At 33.8% G+C, this 9,350-nt stretch overlaps 1 long non-coding RNA gene across 1 annotated transcript; it reads right to left on the bottom strand.

Moving 5' to 3' along the window:
* Positions 1-7,178: 7,178 nt before the first annotated feature.
* LOC119068021 lies at positions 7,179-9,133 on the bottom strand. Its single transcript, XR_005086082.1, has 3 exons — positions 8,976-9,133; positions 8,759-8,914; positions 7,179-7,393 (listed from the first exon to the last, which is right to left on the bottom strand). It is a non-coding gene; the product is annotated as an uncharacterized LOC119068021 (long non-coding RNA).
* Positions 9,134-9,350: the final 217 nt, after the last annotated feature.

The raw sequence follows: 9,350 nt of genomic DNA, 5'->3' as shown, positions 1-9,350 counted from the left end.
AAAATTTGTAAAGTAATTGCGAAAAATAGATTTGCACGATCCCCAGCTCGTTTAAGTACTCGTGAGGTATAGGAAAAAATTTTTTGTGAAAAATGGTATTAAATTTATTTAATCCATTTAATCCATTTAATCCATTTAATCCACTTTACACCAAAAACTCCTAAAAGTGGATTTTTTCGCTTTTTAACATTGTAGTATGAGTTGTAGTACGTGGTTCGATCAAAATCAACAATTTTTAAGACTTTTACAGTATTTGGTAAAATGAACTTTTTTCCTATTTAATCCATTTAATCCAATTTTTATTCCATTTAATCCATTAAATCCATTTAATCCATTTAATCCATTTAATCCATTTAATCCATTTAATCTAGAAGTGAGTTACCCCTCGAGAAAACTGCTAGTTCACAATCTACTCACTTCTCAACGTTGACTTTTAAATTTTTAGCTCGCTCGGCTCGCAATCTTCACAGAATTACATATTGAATATAATTTCGCCGGTAATTTTAATTTGTAATTTTTTAACTTGAACGGAGTCGATTACATCAACCAGTGGCCATGCGAGCCAATATATTTTGACATTGAACAACGTTGCCACCTTTTTCAAAAAGAATACAAATCACCTGACATATAATTATTTTGCGGATCTAATTACGTTTGTGCTGTATTCTTATAGTTACAAGAAAAACTATTTTTTCCATTTCTTTGTAAACAAAAGTGATAACTGAAGAAAAACGAGTGATGGGGCATTTTTCGAAGTGCCCGTGGCGCCCGAAAGGCGAAAAGCGGCACTGGTATCAGAACCTATTTTCAAGAATTAAAATTCTTGAAAGTTCTAAAAACACATCTAAAAATCATAAAATTGAAACCAAATTTAAGTAAATCTTCAGACAGGGGGTCTGAAAAATTATGATCTTTAAGCCATGCAATCAATGAAAGATTCTGTTAGATTATGTTATCGTCAACATAAATCAAAATACTGAACTCTAGCTGGAGAATATTTTTCGGAAAACAATTTCCCAAATCACAAATTCTTTTTGGAAAAATTATGGAAAACTTACGAAATTTGACAAAATTTTGGAAAATGTTTTTCCAAAAAACATCAGGGACTATGACTCTAGCTGAAGTCATTTTATTTACATAGCCCACCACACATGTTATAACAATTCAAGTGATTGGTATTGTGTGTAGCATAATAGTTGTCTGTATCAATGTAGATATGTTAGAGAACTTTAACTTATGCTAAGAACTCGCCTCCTCCGGCTTGTGCTAGAAACCTCTTACTCGTTCGCTAAATCTGTTGAAACCACTTTTAGATTAAATCAAATAGCAACTGCGGAAACTATCGCATATTCCCTATATGCTCTGCCGTCTGTAAATGGCTGTCTATAATTCCACAATAATCATTCCGAAACTTTTAGTTGGTTAAGGCCTGATTTCCATTTATCAAAAAAGTACTCCGTTTGAGAGACAAAATTGAATTTTTTTAAATTTTTGCTTTGTTTACTTGACAGCTTGCTCTCTCACGTCTCACGGCACTCACACGGAGTACTTTTTGTTGAGTGGAAACCATACTTAATAGTTCTGTTTATATACACTCTCCTTGATGGATCGGTGTGACACAGACCAAATAAAATGCAAAATCTTTTGATGGAACTAAAAGTATCCAACCAGAGCAAATTTCGATCTATGTATGTGTTACATAGTTATGTTATGTGCATATAACACATTGTAATCAAATTATGCAAATTGAAACTGCATTCAAATCGCAATATAGATTGAAATGTAACTTCGATTCTTAGGTACCATTGCGTGTGTATGTGTGTGTTTTGTCGATCAACAGAAAATTCAAAACAAAATGTTCAATGGCGATGACGGGGTATGGTAAAACGGCAGATAATAATAAAGCGTGAACAAGAGCGATAATTTTCGGTGCATCGTCAACTCGATTTTCCAGCTTTCCGCGAACATACTCATATAATAGTATTTTTTGTTATAAGTTATGAAAAGTGCCATTTTTCAGGACTAGTCTAAAGCTTGTTCTAACGATGTGAAGTCAAGAAGGACAAGCTTACGATCTGTCCTGAAAGATTTCGCTTTCATTACAAATTACAAACGACGTTTTTGTGCCATAATGACAAAGATGATAACAAAGAAATCATTCTACAACAATTTTGGCTTTGTTTACCGACAGTTACGTTTATGCCACTCAGCATCATAGTATGCAAAGTTTGCAAACTTTAGGGACCTCTGTGGCATAAAACGTTGTATGCAACTCGATAGAACTTTATTAGGCTCATATTAGGCTAATTATACATATAGAGCCTAACATAAAGTACTTTGCACCTCAATTGCATAAATAGCTATTTCAGTCGCACATATGTCGCTACTTTTATAAATAGAACTTTTCGATCGTAGGGTGCAGTGACAAAAAACGTCGAATTATGATCCTAAGGCACAAAAACGTATTTGTGTTGCATATAGAGACTTATGTGATTGTACGAATTTGAGCATATTGGGTTTTGTATTATATATACACACAGATGGGAGACGAACAATATATCGTGTGAGGGTGGTTTGGATAAATAAATTTTGATGGATTGTCTATAAGCCAATAGATTGGATAATAAACATAACAAACAGTGTGACTAGGCGAATTTCGGTATATTCTAACAAGAGAGTATATTACGAAAGCTTCGGTTATACCGTAAATTTTACACATAAGTTTGATTCATTTTATGCGGTGTCGATATAGATTGGTTGAGTAATACATGTACTGTACATGATATGCATATTTCGTACACAAAGTTGAGCAAACAAAATTGGAAATTTGATTATGATGCATTGCATATATGGACTAAAATGAAATTTCATCTTAGGATGTCTACAAATTAATTGGGAAAATCTACTTAAAGAGTATCATTTCTCAAAAGATATTGTTTAAGGTGCGCTTTTGCATTTGGTATGCATCATGTCCGGAGTGATAGCGAAGGACTTGACGCAGTCTAACCCCCAAAAATAGAACGAATTTTCTTTTTGAGACTCGTCAACTATGTATAGCCGAAAATTTTAGGTTCTACCCTTTGGTCTATATCACCACAACTCCTATTCTATCATATTCTCGCTTCCAATACGAGCAAAACGAGCTATCACTCGACTATGTAGGTTTCAAATTACCGGAGATACATCGTTTTGAAATTTGTAACTTTTCATACTAAATCTACCAAATTCACTTTTTCATATCTAGGACTTTACGAGTGGAACATCGTGGCATATGTGAAACATGTCAAAAATTGGAAATGGGTGGGTCAATTACGTTTTCAGAGGTATTTCTTTAATGGTGACAAATAAAGACTTACTTTATATCTACAAATTTTCTCGTAGGCCTGTTCCTGACTGCCACTTTGCGACGCAGATTTTTTTGGGTAAATTTTTTGTTGTTTTCAGTCAAAACTAGGGCAGCTTATTTGAACTAATTGCATCTCTGGTTGCGTTCTACATTCTTCTCCATTTGACCAAAAATGAGCCATCATGGTAAAAAATCGATTTGAAGAATGTCTTGGCCAGAATTATGTCACTAAGTTTTATGATTCCTTTAATTTTTGTGTAACGAAGCTGAAAGTGTCACGTCTAGCGATATCATTCATTTTAAAAATTGTATTTCAAAGACTGCGTCACACTTTTCTCATAGAGATTTTTGTTGGGATTTAGTATTATACCCAATTCTTATTTATGTTGCTGGCTAAATTTTTTAGATTTACATATTTCACCGACTACTGGCAATTTGTGTTATGTTAGAAGAAAGACAAACAAATGTGCAATTATAGAAAAAGTATACCTGCGTCCATGCAAAAGTTACTACAGAGTTGCGTCAAGAATCATTCGTGTACAAATCAGCATCCAGCTACAACAATATTGTAAACGGCAGATGTATTGCGATTTTACAATTCCATCCGTTCAACTACACGACGAAAAGACCAATGGTTCACTCTTTCGTTCTTTACACAAGTAAAAGACGTACAATTTAACAACTTACGAGCGAGTTGGATCTTTGCAAACGGGATGAATTTCGATCGTGAGTGCATCGTGTAAGTTTCTGTTTTGTTTGTTTGCTTGAATGTTGACTGAATTTTCACTGTTTTCTTGCTACGTTTCGGGGTTCCCTTCACAGTAGCTTTCCGTTTGTGCCCAAACATTCCATCAGTAGATGGCAAATTTTCATTGCAAATTTTCATTGCAAATTTTCAATGCTCGTTCAATCGAAAATTTACTGCTGTCTTGGAAAGGGATCAGTGGAAACAACTGATAATGGTTGCATCACGCTAGCCTCAGACTGAATCCCGAGGTCCAAACAGCGTCTTGGCTTCATTGTTTTCACTTTACGTGTCCCGTGAGGGTAAGGGAAGAGCTTTCTTGAAATCTTGTGAATTATTGTTTACCTGTTTCATTTTTAGTTTTTGTTTTTATTTGTAAGCGTTTTGGCTGTGAATTCTTAAGAGTTTATTCGTAGGCATTTCAGCTTAAGTAGCTGAAATTTATACCTCTTTGTAGGCATTTCACGGTGAGCTTGAAAAAAATTTTATTCGACCTCTCGTGGACATGAAATGTTTTTAGTGGTTTTTGTAGAGGGCGGCACCACGAGTAAGAATAACATAACAAGAAAATATTTCGATGGGAAAATTTTTAGCTAGATCGATTTTTCGTTTTTCTGTGCCCTGCAGGAAGCTTCGAAAACTGTTTGGACCCTACTGGTGACTTGTTTGATCACAAAAATATAGTTACTGTTTAGCCTGAGGTCTAAGCTTTACAGCGATACCAATCATGACATTCATGACTACCAACAAACATCTTTTATGAAGGAAAGTCATTCTGCTATGTCGATGTGAATTTTAAAGGCTGTATCATACGTGGAATACTTTTATTTTCTCTTATAAATTATTTTTAGTTATTTTACATAATTTAAGGGGTTAATAAAAGGTCGAAAGAAGATTTTTAACTCGAAATAGGTTTCTTTGTAAATTGCACCCATGAGTAAACTGCATTATCTCGAGTCAAAAATTAACAAACCTTTCTTTTGTTTCGTTCGTAGTTTCTCCAATAGTCATTCTAAGCTAATTCTGCAACATTTTAACTAAAAATACTTTTTAAGAGAAAATATAAGTGATCCACGTATGATACAGCCTTTAAAATTCACATCGACATAGTAGAATGACTTTCCTTCATAAAAGATGTTTCTTGGTAGTCATGAAGCCTAGACCTCAGGCTAAACAGTAACTATATTTTTGTGATCAAACAAGTCACCAGTAGGTTTCAAACAATTTTCGAAGCTTCCTGCAGGGCACAGAAAAACGAAAAATCGATCTAATTAAAAATTTTCCCATCGAAATATTTTCTTGTTATGTTATTCCTACTCGTGCTGCCGCCCTCTACAAAAACCACTAAAAACATTTCATGTCCACGAGAGGTCAAATAAAAAAAATTTCAAGCTCACCGTGATTTCAGCTCTGTTATTATTTTGTTCATTCAAGTCTTTTCAGAAATCATTTCAATGTTTTTAGTCTAATAGCCTCGCGCTGCGGGTGAGTTCTACTGTTGCATTTAGTCCGTTGCTAAATCGTAACGTAAAAAAACCCGGCGCTGGCCTTTCTAATTGCACGTACTTGTAGGAGATGTAGTATTTGCGGCTCACACGTAAATCATACTCTTCCTGCATGTATTTTACGTTCTTGCCGTATTCAGGTAACCTCAGTGCATTTATCTTGATCATTTCAAATTCAAATTGACATGAAGCGAGGGTCGAGCGACTTTGAACCAATAAAATTCACAAGAAAACTGAACTTTTCAACAGGACCTATTTTTGGTAAATTTATTTGGAAAAATTTGCCAAAGTCTACCAAAAAAAGCAAGTTTATGTAGATTCTTAAAACTTTGCACAAAAATCGCAGATTACGAATGTTGTGATGCAGGATAATGAACACTCAGTAATTACAACCAGCTCATTTCAATTAGCAACTTTTATGCGATTTCTTGTTTTCTTCGGATTCTAAACTTCCAGCTCATCACCTAACCTAAACAAAACCTATAAATTAAATACAACAAAAGAAAAACATTTAAAAATACTAGAAATCTTTCCGTTGTGATGATATAATGGTTCAACAAAAAACTAGCAAATTTTCAACAAAAATTCACACATTTTAGTTATACTAAAAATATGAACTTAGTAGAACATCACCCTCATAATAATACAATACCGTTTTGTTGATATGATTTATCACCACAGAAGTATTACATTAGTAACACTAAACAAAAGGGGTGTTGTGTGTATACATTACGTAACAGAGATCTTGTCTGAGCTATATTCGAATTATTCTATCCCTCGTCTGTTATAAGCAACAAACAGCTGTTAGTGTTTAGAATTTATATACCCTGTGTAAAGTTCTTTCCACACAATGTTTTTTAATACACACCGCTATATGTACTTCTTACACTATCCGTTCAGTTCTCGCATCACCAGAGATATATATACATACATACACCGTTGAGGATTTGCGATTTAGTTATTCGGTAAAAGGTAAAATGTTAAGTTATCGCTTTAAAAAAAAAAAAATACTCAAGGAGATGACAGTTATGTTATTTTCATCTAGAAATGTTATAACTTCTACTTGGTATATACGTCTCTCTGTATAGAAGTGTATTGTACATATATTCAGATGATAATATGGCAAAGAGTGGATTTTATACCCATGAGAATATTTTAAAATATAAAATCGGATAAATTTTTATTTTTTTGTGTGTGTGTGTTGTATCTGTATAAACACACAATTCAGTTGGTGCATTGTACAGTGTAGAATTGTGTTGTATATATACAATGCCGTGGTACAATAATGTATCCATATCCATACACGCCGAACTAACATAACTCCTTTGGGGCCTTATTTACCTTTATTTATTCGAATGAGACTTAAATTGAACCATTTTGTTGCAATATAAAAACGAGAAAAAGTTACGATGGTTCATGTGAAATTGTGAATGGCTTTTCTTCTATTTTTTTCTTTGTTTCTGTTTTTAAACAAATAAAACAAACAAACTTTTTTCTATTAAATTCTACCATCTTTAGGTGATAAATTTCCAGACGCAGTGTCTTCAACAATATGTGCGTGTCAGCGAAATTTGCATTTTTTTTTATTTTGTTTGAATTTATTCTGGGCTATTTTTCAAACAACTTTTTACTCCGACAAAAAAGGCTGTAATTTCCAGACTGTTAAATTACTCGCACTTAAGCACAAACTCTGTTTTGAATGATGACCTCACGTTAAACTTAATTTCATGTCGCATTCGAATTGACGATGTGACATGTCTCTTTCATTTATGGTTGATAAAATCTAAAAAAAAGAAACTATTCCAACAAATCGGCTCTCATTTGTAATACTAAACGGCTGTGTGGACGATTGACAATTTTATGTACATCATCATCACCACAAACATCGAAAAAGTTGCTAAATATTCATCATGAAATGAAAATCCGAACGTGTTGAATGAATCAATGGTTTTAGTGTAGCTTTTCTATCTCGTTTTTTTCGACTAAAACACAGACACAATGACAGAGGACATTTAACTCAATAAAACACTCCCTTCACGATGGCCATCAATAATTAATCATTCCATCACCACACCAATTGACGGCCTAAATTATGCAATGAAATATGGAATTGGAAATATAGTTCTTTTCCTCAGTAGAATATTATATTGCGTTAACTATTCGAGAGTTAACAGTTCTAAAAAACGTTTAATGCAATACTCTCTCAAGCAAACAAACTCACAGTTCTCGGTGCCAAATTCACACCTTATTTCTCTGTATTCTACAAACATTATTTTACATTTTGACTGACTACGCTGTAATGTGAATGTAAATTCCAAGGTCGCCTTGATTCTTTCACCACCTTAATAGAAGTAGTAGAAAGGTGTTCCGGTTGTTTCTGTGCATAAACCTTGCTATGCACTTTTCCATTGAAGCTGGATCTTTTCAATAATTTATCGTTTAGCAGCAATTTCATGGACTTTCAGAGGAATTGTCTGAAAGGCGATTAAATTCGTTTTGTCGCCGTTCTTTTTATAAACATCTACAATTCTCGATATATTTGATGTCAAATAATTTTTGATACATTAAGACCATGCGATTCCGATGCTTTATATTCCATATTCGACACAGTACCATACTTTCGCTTGTGCATTTCGTTTCATCGGCTTTCCAATCTTAGTATCTCTTAATACCACCAGTTAAGGCCAACACACACTAGCATCTAGTGTCAGTTAGGAATATGATATTTCTATTGCTAAAACCAGTTTTAACCGATTTTAGCTGATTTAAACAATAGAAATATCGTATTCCCGATGACACTAGATGCCAGTGTGTGTTGGCCTTTAGGCTTTTTTGAATATTTCCTGATTTCTTATTGTTTTCTAACTGGTCGACTATAACCTGTCACATACGGCTATTCATCTCTTATCCATAATGGCAACAAAATTATGACAACCTCTGGGTAATGTGGTTCTTTGTACAGTAAAAGGCATGTTTAAAAAAATTGAAGTACAAGATTTGAAATTAATCGATTAAAAATACTTTGATCGATAGAACTAATAGACCCGATAATAATCAACTGTCTGGTCAACCGTGTTTGTTCGATTCGAACTGTGAGGCACTTTCAACTTGTATTTTTTACTTTTTCATTTGAAATTTGTTCAGATAATAATTATTTCTAACACCTTTCGATTTTCAAAATTTATTAACGATTACCACATCGTATACTTCTGCAAATGTGAGGATGGGGGGGAACATAAATTTGTCCACAATCACGACATTTGACCGTTACCGGTTGAGCTGGATGCGTCGGCTTTGCCGGCCCCTCGGCCCTTTGATCTGAAATCAATAAAATTAGTTTGTGTGGAAAGCAAAATATTCCGTAACAATATAACATTACAATGATACATTTAGCTGAATAGATGAACACAATACAGCGGATTTTCCTATTTTGTGCCAGAACAATCGTAGTATGTAGAGTAAGTAGATCAGGGAAAAAAATGCGCAACAGACTGATTTCACGAAGTTCAACTCTTTGAATTCATAATGAATATTATCATTGATATGACTAAGAGGATCATATCACTTATTTATACCTAAAAAAAAAATCTACAGGTTTGAAGTATTTAGTTTTGGTCATGCAATTAGGTTTTGCAAATGCTCTCAAGATCAATATACTCTTAAGCCGAAACATCGTGCAATACGTAAGTCCCCACAGCTTTCAAAAACATAGAGTTTCTATTGGATTCAATTGGAAAATTTAACTTTTTCAGTG

This window comes from Bradysia coprophila, assembly GCF_014529535.1.
Source record: "Bradysia coprophila strain Holo2 chromosome X unlocalized genomic scaffold, BU_Bcop_v1 contig_173, whole genome shotgun sequence".
Classification (NCBI taxonomy): Eukaryota; Metazoa; Arthropoda; class Insecta; order Diptera; family Sciaridae; genus Bradysia; species Bradysia coprophila.
This window is presented reverse-complemented; position numbering and strand designations above follow the sequence as displayed.